Here is a 15,199-nt window from a genome sequence, read left to right on the forward strand (position 1 = left end):
GGGCAAAAGTCCCGCTACCATTTTGATTGCCTATAACTTTGGTTTTTTTGGTCTTTAACATTTTTTTCGTGATGATTGAGAAATTATATCGGCTAAATGGTGACCGCTATTCATTGAGCAACCTTCGGCTCTTTTTCTGAGGTTGAATTTCTTCAATTTCGTGACGAATATTGTCTTTAAGATGTTGAATCTTTGGGGCTTATTCACATAAACTTTTGATTTTAAAAGACTCCATAAGAAAAAGTATGATGCTGTTAAATCCGGAGATCTGGCTGGCCATGCTAAATAGCCACTTCGCGAAATTCGTCTTCATGGAAAAAACGTCATTCAATAATTGAATTGTTGAACGAGCTGTGTGTGCTGTGATCCCATCTTGCTGAAACCACATGTCCTCTAGTCCTTGCTCTTCCATTTCAGGCATAAGCTAATTTCGAATAATGTCTTGGTACCGTTCAGCAGTAACAGTAACTGTAACACCTTGGCTATTTTCAAAAAATTAGGGGTCAATGATGTTTCCAGCATGAATACCACACCATACAGTTGTTTTTAGTAGATGCAATGATGTTTCACCAATTAATTGAGAATTCTGTGTTCCCCAAAACCGACTGTTCTGTTTATTGACGTGGCCACTGAGAAGAAAATGGGCTTCATCGTTCATTATTAACTTAGACAAAAAATCTTCAATTTCACCAGACAGCCTTAGGGTTGCATTACTGTATTCAACTCGTTGATCAGGATCTCTCGGTAGCAATTTTTGAAAAAATTGAATTTTATACGGGAACATTTTCAAATTAGTCTTCCAAATTCGTCTTAAACTAAGTGCAGAAATTTGTAACTGGAAATCACGTCTCCGAATTCATGTTTCTGGAGACTCTGCAACACTATCGCGCACCAGTGCCACATTTTCAGCGTTACGAGACATCCGTTGTCTTTCAGAACGAGGCCTATCGAAAACGATAAATTGTGGTTTTGTAAATAGATATATACCTAGATTTAAGTTATTGTTAAGTTAAGACAAATTATAGATTAGTCAAGTTTCATTCAATACCCAACCATTTCTTTTATTACCAAGACCCATAATAATAGTAGTAAATGAATTTCAATAAAAGAATCATAGTAGAAATTACTGGTAGCAAATCTATTTAACTATACAATAAAAACCATTTTATTCAGTCTTATCAAAATTAATAAAAATTCGACTTTAGTCACGCAATAACTAAATCACGGATTTATGGGGAAGCAGAATATAAAGCAGGATTTTAGAATAGAACCCTAATTGCCTACAAGTGTGCGAAAACAGAATTACTTTGGGTACGGGCCTGATATCAGTTTGTCATGGAATTGTACGTCATCTGTGTGGGGTGAGATATTTTAGGGCAGTAGAGTATCTTGTTTCTTTATAATACTAGCGTTGGTAGGTGTGGATTATCGATTAATTTTGAGACACCAAAAATTAATTACAAAGAATAATTATACCATTGGAATTAATACAATACTTTCGTAAAATAACTCAGTAAAAAGTTAACAACAATCAACCTTAGATTTTTAACACAAAAAAACGTTTTAAAGTAAAATATATACATAACCAGCGACCCGCCCCGGCTTCGCACGGGTGCAATGCTGATACTAAATTAAATACACTACAGAAAAAATATGAACGTTGTATATAAAAACATAGCGGCCCGCTCCGACTTTGCACGGGCATAAAATATATATGCCTATGTCACTCAATGAAAACATGATTAAAATCGATCCAGTATTTTTGGTTCATTCATTACTGCCCTTGGCCTGCACGCATTAAATTTGGAGTAAAACAATTCCTCTTCCCCTATACTTACTATGAAGATTTCCTGCTATCTTTGGAATATCTAAATTCATACAATTTTTATTACATTACACATTTTTAAACGCAAATTTTAAATTTGTAATATCTCCGAAAATATTTGTTTAATTTACATGCTGTAAGGAACCATATTGATCTATATTAATTGCACACTGTATTTAAGGTACTTAATTCGATAAGGATTAATGCCGTATTGCTTAAAATAGCTTCGTAAATAAGCCATTTTCTCACGTAAAAAGTAAACAATAAAAATGGTTAATGTGGGTTATCCCTTAAAGATAAACATATACCATCGCGGACTTTTTTGTAGACCTTTTTATGGTGTACAATACCGTAGTACATTAATTTGATCTAACTCGTAGGGTTAGGCAGCGTTTTTGCTAATTGCTAAATAAGTCTAAAAAAATAGGTTAATTTACGACATCACGTTAGAAACCTCTAAAATTAGCAATGTTGCCTTAGTATATTATGCATGTATTATACATATAAACCTTCCTCTTGAATCACTCTATCTATTGAAAAAAACCGTATCAAAATCCGTTGCGTAGTTTTAAAGATTTAAGCGCACATAGGGATATAGGGACAGAAAAGGCGACTTTGTTTTATACTATGTAGTGATAAATGTTTTAATAACTAAATGAAAATAAATATCTACTACACGTATTTTATATTCTACTATATACACACAATTTAGCTTAATACATAGCTAAAACTATTTATCCATTTACAATATTATTTTAACTACTACCGAGTGATTACTTTGAAGTTAGTGTCGAGCAACAAATTAGATTTGTTTTGTTTGCAGTTTAATTTTGTGTATTACAATGGATAGCCCAAGTAAAAGTACAACCCATATGAGGAAAAATAGGAATAAAGAAACAATGATTGAAAATAAGGAACGTTTGAGACCCTGGGGTCCTCTATCTGGTCTAGGTGATTTGATAAATGTTCCAATCAAACTAGAACAAAAAATTGCTTCCCATTTGGGAATTGAATGCGCGACCGCCGCGTGTGAGCTCAACATTCTAACTATTACACCATAGAAACAGTTGGTTACAATGTTTTGACGATGTCTCATACGATATGGTTAGTGCTTGAAAAGCAAACTGACTTTTACACTAAACTACTTTCAATTTTTCGTCACATCAGTTCAGCAATAACATTACACACCAATCTCTGATTAGTCTTCCCTCGAGTTCCCCTCTTCAACCGTGTACCATAGTACAACATAATTCCCTTCAAGTGTAATACACTGATTATAGCAACCCCCCAACTTTTCGATACCATTTTTGTAGTACGATTTGTCCTTTGCTTCAAAAGAGGCCTCAGTTTCGGCGATCACCGCTTCATTCGACGAAAATTTTCTTCCCAGCGAGCATTCTTTTGAGATCTAAGAACAGGAAATAGTCGCTGGGGGCCAGATCTGGAGAATACGGTGGATGAGGAAGCAATTCGAAGCCCAATTCATGGATTTTTGCGATCGTTTTCGCTGACTTGTGACACGGTGCATTGTCTTGGTGAAGCAGCGCTTTCTTTTTCTTCAAATGCGGCCGTCTTCGGCGATTTCGTCCTTAATATCACTGAGATGTAATTCCATAACAATAAAAAAACTAAAACAAATCGAGACGATGAAGTTATTTAATGAATCCTTAAAGATAAAACAACACTGTTAACAGACCCCTTAATTTAATGAAGCACTTTTCCCGCTGTTTTCGTATGTTCCCGGATCAATAATCATCCCCGCGCCTTGCCAGTGGCAACCAAACGTGCGACAACGGGCACGGATGAGGGTTTAAGCGAAAGTGCTTTTACGAAAATGCCATTACACCGAACGCTGTCCCCCCTTTTTTCCCGTCGCCTATCCGGAACATTTGCATCGAGTATTCCTACCGCATTTATGCTTGATTGCTCTAGTTGGCGTGCGCTATTAAATTGTTTTGTTCATCATTGTGTTAAGCGTAGCGTAAACGTGCCGATCCATTGCTAATTGGGCGCTTGAATAAATGGTGAGATAATATTACAAAGAACTATTAGTTATTGGGTTTTGGAGTACTTGTGTAAGACCTGTTTATATACTAGTTATCCGACATAGGAGTGAACTAGATATATAATGTGTTGCCTATTGCAGTCTGAAAATTATTTTTAGAATCAGACAACAGAATTTCCTTCTCATTTTATTCTAGTTGAAACAGTCATCGTGGCAGAATATATATCTATCTCTGCTTGAGGCTGTAGAAAAATTACAAGTAGCCGTCATCAAGATATACAAATGGACTAAAGACTGGAAAATACAGCTTAATAGCTCCAAATATGACCACGTTAATTTTGCGTTGTGGCGATATGACCAAACTCTAATTATATCACTTATAAATTCCAAACAATATGTTAGATAAAAAAACAACTGTACTTGTTAGTCGGAATATATTCTCAGTTTGACCTAAAATCAAAGAGACTGGTTTATCAGTCAATCATAAAGCCAATTTGGACCTGTATATCCAGAACATGTTATTATATACAAGCAATGGACAAAATTATATGAACACCTGGTATATATCGGCCACCCAAAGTAGCAGTGAACTTACGTCATCGAGATGTATAATGTATTGCCTATTGTAGTTTGTAAATTCGTTTTAAGACCAAACAATATTTTTCTTCTCATTTTATTCCAGTTAAAAGAGATACTCTTTGATGTTTAATCGAATCAGACTACCAAAGTCGTTCGGTTGTCAAACGTCTTCAAAACATTAGTGGCAAGAAGTTAAGAGATAATGGGGGCTCGTTCTTACCCGTAAAATACGTTAAAGACGTAAGTATGTAACTGCTGGCTTTTCTATTAGAAATATTTTTATTGTGTTGCAGCTGTAGTAAACACTTGTGTGGCCACTATAATTAAGATCTCTCAAATTAAAGAAAAATCGTATCATTTTGGATTCACCGAAAAGAAAATATTTACATACCTTGTTGTTAGTTCTATTCAAGAGAATGTCTAAAAACGGTGAGTAGTTTTTTTTTAAATAACAATAATTTGATACAATTATTTCAGAGGAAACTGTTGGTCAGAAAAGTATCTATAGAAAGCTTAGAGACATTGGGTAACACAAGGTTTCTATCGTGTAAACATAACCAAAAAAGAGTTCTAATGGAACTTCCAGACATTATTATATTGAACACAATTTTTAAAAGATTATAATAAAATCAAGGAAGACTTATTATTTCAATTTGTGTATTTAGATGAGACACGGATATTTCAGAATGGAAGTTGATAAAATAAGTTGATAAAAAAATGTAAACGTTGGATTAACAATTGATTAGTCATAAAATTTACAATAATTCATTGCATAAATATTGTTCTTCATGCTGGAAAAAGGAATGGATTGAACTCAATCAAATACACCGAAGAAGAAATTGACAAGTGATGGAATCGTGAACAAATGTTAGATAGATTAAAAATTTATAGCTTGGTTATTCATGTGAATGAAAATTTCTGAAGATGGGATTATGATTCAATGCTGACAATATCCAAGATAGGGATATAAGAGTGGAAACAACTAAAGGTGAGTATATAATTAATATAAGATAACTATAGGAAATCTTATGTAGTCTGTGAAATATTTAGATGTACAGATATATGTGTAATTGTTCATAATATACATTGTCTTAATATACAATTGTCTTGCAGATATGGAGAATTCATTAAGCAGAATGCAATCATTAAATCTAATTTTGTCAAGAAAGATGTATACAGGTAATAACAGATCAAACTAAAGAGAAATACAGTGATATCAAAATGTCTCTTTTTTTTAAATAAATGATATTTTAAAACAGTACTTTTGTTTAATTATTTTATTTAGATTAGAATTTGCTTGTATAGTCTATTCAAAGTTTTTTTAGCAATGCGTCGTGGATATTGGTGACGTCGAAACATTGCAGTGTTGCCGCAGCAACTGTGAGTTTTAGTTCAGTTTGGCTTTAACATACAAGAAAATTTTAATCTAAATAAAATAATTGAACAAAAATGTTATCAAATATAATTTATTTTAACATTATAGTATATATCTCTTATCACTAAGATATATCTATCACATTTTGATAAATTTGAATTCGCTCCGTAATATATATCATATCACTTTGTTTGAAAATGCCGAAAACAATAGATATTCAGGGTCACAAATTGATTGCGGCTTTAATAGGTTATTTCGAAAAAGAACGAGATAATGGAGACCACTTGTTGCCGGTAAATTCCGTTAGAGAGGTAATTATTGATGTTATTAAATAATATAAGTCCCTACAATTTTATTGAAAATATTTTTGGCGGGTTGCTGCCGCGCTAAATATTATTGTTGATGATTATGAGTTGATGCGGCAACATTGCAATATTTGCAATGACGTCACAAATGCCCATTAGGCATTACTAAAAAAACTTTGAAAAGACTATATGTCAAAACCATAAGGCTGAACTAAAACTCGTTTTAACGTCACAAATTTGCACATAGCCCTCGTAACAGGCGAGCGTAACCTTCCAAACTAGTAAACACGTTACTTAATAGAAGCCCCTGAAAATCAAAACAGTCTCCCGCGATCGGTCGGTTCGTCGCCTATCGCCGACCGAAAACTTATCAACCGCAAGGCGCGCACTCACGGTAGACGCCAAGTATTAAGGATAAAATCACCTGGTTTTAGGTACAAAGTTCGGTCAAGTGAACCGGGCGATCAGTAGCGATTGTTTTTCGTCGTTCGAGAAGCGCCGCCATCGATTGCGATTTGTTTGCTCAAGTGTTGCTCGCCGTTGAGAGGATTTTCTTAGGCCGGTAATGTAGTTTCCGCAGATGTCATCCTATTAGGAGATATTTTCGGTTCACTCGCTACAAGTAACAAACATTTTAAATTATACTTGATTACGTTTTCAATTGTTTTATTCTCAAATATATTTATCCTATATCACAAGCAATACTATTACTCAACTCCACAGCGGCCAGTTCTCTTAAACCAGGGGTTCCCAACCTTTTCTTCATCAGGGACCACTTTTATATAATTCTTGTTAGCAATGACTAGGGGTGTCAGCCACCGAGAAAAATATCGGTAAATCGATATTTTAAAAAATGTCGACATATATAACAGGTCAATTGAAAAGTCCCCGGCCTACCATAGTAAAACACATTTTTTTGGCAAAATTAGATTTTTTTATTCAACGTAATACCCTTCAAGGGTGATACAATGATTATAGCGACCCTTCAACTTTTCGATACCATCTTTGTAGTACAATTTGTCCTTTGCTTCAAAATAGGCCTCATTCGATTCTTTTGAGATCTGAAAACTGGAAATAGTCGCTGGGGGCAAGATCTGGAGATTACGGTGGATGAGGAAGCAATTCGAAGCCCAATTTATGGATTTTTGCCATCGTGTATTGTCTTGGTGAAGCAGCACTTTCTTTTTCTTCAAATGCAACCTTTTTTCGGCGATTTTGTCCTTTAAGCGGTCCAAAAACGCTATGTTATAGTCTCTGTTCATGGGACTTCCTTTTTCAAGGTAATCAATGAAAATTATTCCATACGCATCCCAAAATACAGACGCCATAACCTTGCCAGCCGACTGTTGCGTTTTCCCATGCCTTGGAGCGGATTCATCGTGTGCAGTCTACTCGGTCGACTGTCGATCAGACTTCGGAGTGAAATGTTGGAGCCATGTTTCATCCATTATCACATATCGACGCAAAAACTCGGTTTATTACGCTTGATCATCTTCAAACACTGCTCCAAATCATCAACTCGTCGTTGTTTTTGATCAAAAGTGAACCCGCACGGCACCTACTTTGCACAGAGCTTTCTCATACCCAAATAATCGTGAATGATATGATGTACATGTTCAGTTGGAAGGAAAATGCTGCTTCACCAAGACAATGCACCGTGTCACAAGTCAATGAAAACGATGACAAGAATCCATGAATTGGGCTTCGAATTGCTTCCTCATCCACCGTATTCTCCAGATCTGACCCCTAGTGACTATTTCCTGTTCTCAGATCTCAAAAGAGCGCTCGCTGGGAAGAAATTTTCGTCGAATGAAGAGGTGATCGCCGAAACTGAGGCCTATTTTGAAGCAAGGACAAATCGTACTACAAAAATGGTATCGAAAAGTTGGAGGGTCGCTATAATCAGTGTATCACCGTTGAAGGGAATTATGTTAAATAAAAAAAAAGAAATTTGCAAAAAAATGTGTTTTACTATGGTAGGCCGGGGACTCTTCAATTGACCTGTTAGACTTTGTGCGTTAATAATTAACATTTATAGTATACATTTCTATTAAATATTACTTAGTTAGGTCGGCTAAACTCATTATCGTCTGAAACAAGTGTGATCCACTAAATTCAATTCACAAGTGGTTGTCATAAACCAGTCGAGACAGAAAATTTAAGCATGCCGACTAATGTGCCCGAAAAACTTTCGTTTTGTCTCAGTCGGTGAATGTCCGAAGGTCGACTAGAAGTTTTAGGGCCGCGTCGTTGGAATACCAATGAGGATTTTCGTTTATTTTTACGCTATAAAGTTTTATGTGTGCTTCCTACGATGATTATAGTTTTAATAATTTATCATTGGATAGTTTTATTTACTGTAGATTTATAAATTTGCATTCGTATTTTGTCCTTGCGTTACATTAACTTTCAGCAATTTTTATTCTAAGCTGTCTCTCATATATACTTATAATCTGTCTTAACTGATATACTAAATTTTTTTATTAATCTCTTAGAACTTCAGCAATCTATATACTTCGAATCACACTCGTTATGGGTTCTAAGGGGACATCACGATGAATTAGTTTGTTGTAGACGTAATATGGGGCATTGACGAGACTCGCAGCACTTTGTTCTGGAACCTCTGGCGGATATTTATGTTAGATTTACTAGTAGTACCCCACAGTTCAATACCATATGTCCAAATGGGCTTAAGTATTGAGTTATACAGCAAAACCTTGTTATCTAATGATAATTTATATTTACGCCTTATCAGCCAATACATTTGGTTTAGTTTAAGCCCAAGCTGTTTGCGTTTTGTCACTATATGTTTTTTTTCCATATAAATCGTCGATCAAAATGCATTCCCAGATATTTAACATTGTATACTTGCAAGTTCATGATTATTCAATTTTACCGAGGGACAAGTTCTTCTACAAAGGATGAATGTCAAATAGGTAGATTTTTGTCTCATTTGCTTTGACAAGCCATGTTTCAACAATTCGATTTTCTTAAGATGAAGTTGGGGCTGATATTGGGTCCTCGTATGATGATAAAATCACTGTACCGTCAGCATATATTGCAACAGTCATGTTTCTTGAGATCGGTAGATCAACTGTATACAATAGATATTACAGTAGATCAAGAACACTGCCCTGAATATAGTAGATGTATAAAATAAAATAAAAGTTAGTAGCACTTTTCAGTGTTTTTACCATTTAGTACGCTTCACTACACAAGATACACGGTTTGGTTTGCTTGAGTCTGCGTTCTAGTTCAGTGCTATCTAAGAGTTACACTGGATTTTAACATGCAGTCCTTCCTAATGTCCTGTTGCTAATTTCCTCTATGATAGTTGGAACAAATAAATAATTTCACGAAAGTATCTTTATGCATGCAAAAGTTCCCATCATTTTATTCTGAAATGCTTATTATGTTGAAATTATTACTCGTAGAACATCCCCACAACTGAATTGTATAGGTCCATATAGGTTTTAGTATTTGCTTGTACAACATCTCTTATTATATAGAGATAATTAAGATTTCCTTCCAAATAACCAATATATCTTTTTGTATCTTAAATCAAGTTCTCTTCTTTTCTTTTTGATTTGTTCTTTCCAATGATTGACACCAAGACACTTTACTGGCATTTTTACTGTATGGGATGATAGTATTATTCATATTTATTGTTATATGAACAGTTTGGTTGTAGATAAATTCACTCTACTATGATTTACTTTCGTTGACTTTTATCCTCCATGTCTAGGTCCACTTATTTATATTATTACTGGCGTGTTGCAGTTTTCTGGTTGCTTATTCGCTATCGTCTCCAATAGCAAGAATCGCAGTGTCATCAGCAAAAGAACATGACCCAAAACACTGCCTTGTGATACACCTGCTTTTATTTCTTTTATTGTGAGTAAGATCCTTTTTAGATATAAGAGTTCAATGAGTTAATAATTAGTAATAATTTATTTTATCAGATCAATAGCGATCCATTGAGTAATTTAGACTGATTTCATTTAAAATAAATATATTATGTATAGAACTGTAAGAGGCCAAGACAATTGTTTGACAAAAAAATGGTGAAGGTTATATTATTGTAAGCATATTAAAATACTTTAAGTTAAATACAAATTTTGTATTAGATTTACCTTAAAATCTGCAGCGCTATGGTATTACCAGAAAAAGGACAAAATGTCATCAATCAAAAAGCCACATTAATTCATATCATTGACTGGCAATACTATGCCTTAACAATACTAAGCGTTGGTAAGCTCCATCTGGCGTTACCAATTGGAAGTTTCACCTTTATAATCATAACCTTCTTCAGTGCGTTTTGTCATCTAAGCACAACTTGTGTTGTTTACAGTAATCTGTGTAAAAATGTTGTCTCAGTATTAGAAGTATCAATAAGAAAAATATCAGCCGGTTTGGTAGCGCAGTGGTAATGGTAACAGGACGGTTCTCCTATTGTTGCGATAGCCGCCGGTTCGAATCCATGCCCCAGGTCGTGAATTTATATCTGTGATTCTTTAATATTTGTGATAAAATCCGACAAGGACAATGATCCCAGTCACGCCAGTAACCAGGCTGGGTAAGACCGGATGTCTTGCGGGATGATTTCTAAGTTGGTCACTCGCCAATCTGTAGGCTTAATGCCGAGGACCGTGGTTCGAAGCCAACGTTAAATACTAAGTCCAGTCCAGATAAACCCATTGTTGGTAAAAGGAGACTTTAAAATAGGTAAAAAAAAGAATATCCATACATCCTTTTCGGTATTTTTTTAAAAAATATCGATATATCGATATTTTCTTGTATAAAATATCGACCTTTTTATTTACAATATATATATATATATATATATATATATATATATATATATATATATATATATATATATATATATATATATAATACTAATTAAGTGCTAATTTAAAAGGTCAACTATAAATAATTAAATGGTTTCTTATAATGTTTGAGAAACATATTTAATTTTTTGGAGAAATATCGGTCAAAAAATATCGTTTTTTTTATCATCAATGTTGTTTTAAATGTAGTTAATAACGTACTTTCGACCGGCTATGAAAAAAAATCGTATATACCACACGGGCCGAAATTTGAATTTCCGATGTAAAAATAAAATTCGATAAAAGAATTGTCCATCGGTATTCAGCATTCCATAACCTTCAGCCGCCTGTTTCTTGAAACAAAAAGTAAAACTGTCCACAAATGCGATTTACTCAGACATTTTTAATGCAAAATGCTGAAAAAACGTTTCGACGAAATGACACATACCAAAAAGTGAAGCTTCAACATGAAGTTTGTTACACAATAACACCACCGGTTGTGAATCTACTAATCGTACGATTTGATAAAATAGGGTTTGAAAAACATAAAAAACACGAAATTACTTGTTCCCCAAACTCAATATAACAAAATTGAACACGTACATGAAATTATATTAAAAATAGATAAACGTTATAACAGAATGTGGAAATTTCCATATAAACAAACATCCAAAAATACGATACCATCCAATAAACTCACCACACCGATATTTATATATGATATCTCTATACATATAGCGCGGGTCCCCACTACTATTCCGTTTGTTAAACGAATGATATCCGAAATGTCTATAAAACATACTCCATCGCGTAATCGGCCTGGTGTTTGTTTTGTGTAACGATAGTGGCAAAATTCATGTTTTATTCTCGGTGGTGATGACAGCTTGATTGGTGTCTGTTGATTGTTAGTGTTAATGCCGTTGGGTACTCTACACGACAAGGTAAATCAAGTCCTCGCTAAATTAAAAACGATTTTGTTTTTAAACCGATATGACCTTGGTGGATGTTATCAATAAAAATGTAGTAATATAGATGTCGAGATTGTAATATAAACACTGTCATAACTTTAAAGTGTTCGTCGTTATCTTATCTTGGTTTAAAAAAATAATATTAATTCATTTAGAATATCAAAAAATCATTATGTTATCAATAATAATGAATATAATAAAATATATAAAATAATAACATATTTTATAAATAAAAAATGAAATATATATTATATAAGGTACAAGATATAATATTTATCGATATTGTCATTGTTTTTAAAAATTCGATATATCCACATATAGTCTGTTCAAAGTTATTTTGTACATACGTCATTTAAATTTGTGACATCAAACCCTCGCAATGTTGGCGCATCAATTCCGAGTTTTAGTTCAGTTTGGCTTTGACATGATTCCACATAAACACATGATTTTTGGTGTTACCACAGTGCAATTTCTTCCCCACTAGTCAGACTCACAGAAAGTTATTTATGGGTTTGTTTCTGTCCTCTATCACCAATGTCAACATTTGCCTTTTCAACCTTATGTTATTTAATCTTTTTTTTCATTTTATTACTATTTCTTTTATATGTTTGGAATAATTGATTCCATCAATGTTCCTATTATTTGTTTTAACAGTGTTATTCCATACAAATTACTAGCGTTGCGAACTATCGACTGTAAACTGTCGAAACAGTCGATAGTCGCAAAACAGTCGCTTTATTTATTATTGAACGGAAATATTTTTTAACAAAAATCGAGATACTAATGGAAATATTACCTATTATTGTTATAAAAACAGTCAAAATATTTCGCTATTTATCATTCCCAATTTTAATATTTTTACCCTATTACAATCTTGAAAAATATCGTACCAAAAAAAACTACATATATTACATATAAATCTATGTAAGCATAAAATGGGTACATTTTTCTCAAGGTCGCGGCTAGGACGACAGAGCCAGAACGTTAAAAATCAATTGAATTAAACTAGTAGAACCAAAAATAGTAACTAAAAGTACGACTGAAACAGTCGATAATAAAAAGTAGTCGATTACTATACAGTCGATAGTCAATTTCAGTCGATAGTTCCCAACACTACTAAAACTATATCAATAGTCGGTTCAATTTTAGTTTCTCCATTTAGGACCTAAGGAATAAACATTAATTCTAAAAAAAATAACTTGTTCTACAATCTTATATTAATGCAAAGCTTGCAATAAAAGTACTGCAAGTTTAGAATAGAGATTATTTTCGACTAAGTAATATAATAAAAACCAACCTCAATATGAAATAACGTGTCACTTCCTGTTAACAGTTCCTCATATTATTAAACAATGGACACCTATTTTCGTATAATAAGAGGTTAATTATTCAATCAATATAACGATTTTTTGTTGCATTCTGTATATTTTGCCATTGTGTTTTAATGAACACATCTGCCTTTTGGTTTGAGGTTACCTGTACAATACATAGCACAACTGTCGTTTATCAACCGCCAACCAACGCCAACTCTGTCAGTGCACGTTACTTTTATACATTCAAAGAAAGAGGAAAAAAGAATGCTTGGTCCCCCTGGAGTCGTTTAAAAATATCTCAGTAATTCGAGCTACTTAAATGTATAGCCAAAGCAACTTATGTTACGAAAATAAGCAAAAACTCACATAACATACCGTATTGCACACTTGTTTTTCTTTTTCGAATTCAGATTAGCGTTATCAATTGTTTGCTAAATAAAATATTTCACAGAAACTTACGTAACATCTAAAGAACCGAAATTAAACTTAAGTAGATTGGTAAAATCCAACGAAAACTTTAACGCTCAAAATAATTACAAGTCCCGCTATAGGAGGTCAAAACCCAAGTGTCATTTAAAGTATTTTATCTAATCGCCATTCGTATATAGACAAAATAAGTCATGCATAATGATATCATAAACCCAGTTGTATCTTAACATTATATTACGTTTTGATACAGTAAAATGTTGTAAGTATATAAAAGTATATTTTTATAAATTTTATACATATTTTTAAAACTAAATTATTATTCCATTTATTTGTAAATTATTTATTACTAGTTAAGCACGTGTGTATTTAAAAGAAATATAGAAATATTTCAATATAGTTTGGTTATTTACACTTCCATATTTCATTGAGAAATAAATTTAGCTAAGGACTGTTCCTCTATGAAAAACAATTCATCAAATTGTGATTACAACTATTATTTAGGAGAATTAGTAGAAGTGACAGTTGAAAAACTTATCTCAAAATAAAATCGCATTTGTATCAATAGATATATATATACTTACTAAGCGACTTCGAAAAAGGAGGAGGTTCTATGTCCCGCTTTTTATTCGAAACAGTGAACTTCCGAGGTGGTCCCATTGGAACCAAGTCAGGATCTGATGGGGTGAAAGGGGAGAAATCGAGGGAAACGATTAAAGTTCAAAGGCACGTACAAAGTATTTTACACACATATTTTTTATCTAAAATAATCAGATATTTGTGTATAATGTTATTACTTAGTTGAAGTCGTTCAGTGTAAAAGCCATTCAGTTTGCTTTTTTAAGCACTAACTACAGCATATAAAATATCGTAGAAATTCTGTAGACAGTTGCTTCTATGGTGTAATTGTTTAAGCGCAGAAAATATGTTTTTTTTTCTAGTTTAGTTAGAGCATTTGTCAAATCGTCTAGGCTAAGTAGCGCAGCTCGAGACCTGAAGTGGTCTTTATTTTCAATAATTGTTTCTTTATCCCGATTTTTCGTCACACGAGCTGCATCTTTACTTAGCCTACCCATTGTAATATCTGATAGTTGAATAAATATCCATAAGCCCAAACAATACAAAAATAATAATATAATTTTGTGACATATACACAAAATTAAATTACGAACAAAATAAATCTAATTAGTTGCTCGGCATCGACTTTGATCAGTTGGCAGTAGTTAAAATGATATTGTAAATAGATAAATATATTTATGTAGGTATTAAGCTAAAGTGTGTATATAGTAGAATATAAAATACGTGTAGTAGGTAGGTGAAATAAGGTTTTTGTTTAATTTTATTTAGTTGTTACAACGATTATTATGTACATATTTTATTTTAAACTGTTTTTTTTGTGTTAAAACTCTAAGTTTGATTATTTTTTAATTTTTAGTGAGTTCCTTATTCATTTTTTGAAGTCGGTTCAATTTTTTTATTAACACTTTTTTTTTTGATTTAGTAATATACCTTTTTTCTTCACCAAATAACTTAAATTAATAATAAATGAGGATTTAACTGAGGTATATATATAT

At 33.0% G+C, this 15,199-nt stretch overlaps 2 protein-coding genes and 1 long non-coding RNA gene across 6 annotated transcripts in view; 2 read left to right on the top strand and 1 right to left on the bottom strand.

The window, feature by feature from the left end:
- Positions 1-15,199, bottom strand: part of LOC143202929 (uncharacterized) — a 136,968-nt gene that overhangs the window by 94,233 nt on the left and 27,536 nt on the right. The gene's annotated exons all lie outside the window — the stretch shown is intronic.
- On the top strand, positions 4,184-5,617 carry LOC143202042 (uncharacterized). The gene is made up of 4 exons (XR_013007070.1): positions 4,184-4,649; positions 4,703-4,838; positions 4,887-5,397; positions 5,523-5,617. It is a non-coding gene; the product is annotated as an uncharacterized LOC143202042 (long non-coding RNA).
- LOC143202938 (D-2-hydroxyglutarate dehydrogenase, mitochondrial) overlaps positions 6,411-15,199 on the top strand; it is a 62,337-nt gene continuing 53,548 nt past the window's right edge. The window contains exon 1 of one of the 4 annotated variants that reach the window (XM_076414955.1): positions 6,411-6,651. The gene's annotated coding sequence lies outside the window, so the exon portion shown is untranslated. Of the gene's footprint in view, positions 6,712-11,692; positions 11,860-14,268; positions 14,352-15,199 lie in introns of those variants that run through there. The other 3 variants (XM_076414957.1, XM_076414954.1, XM_076414956.1) reach the window with 3 other exon arrangements.

Source organism: Rhynchophorus ferrugineus, unplaced genomic scaffold, assembly GCF_030347505.1.
Source record: "Rhynchophorus ferrugineus isolate W39M unplaced genomic scaffold, kcgeb_rfMv2 rfM9, whole genome shotgun sequence".
NCBI classification, from domain to species: Eukaryota; Metazoa; Arthropoda; class Insecta; order Coleoptera; family Curculionidae; genus Rhynchophorus; species Rhynchophorus ferrugineus.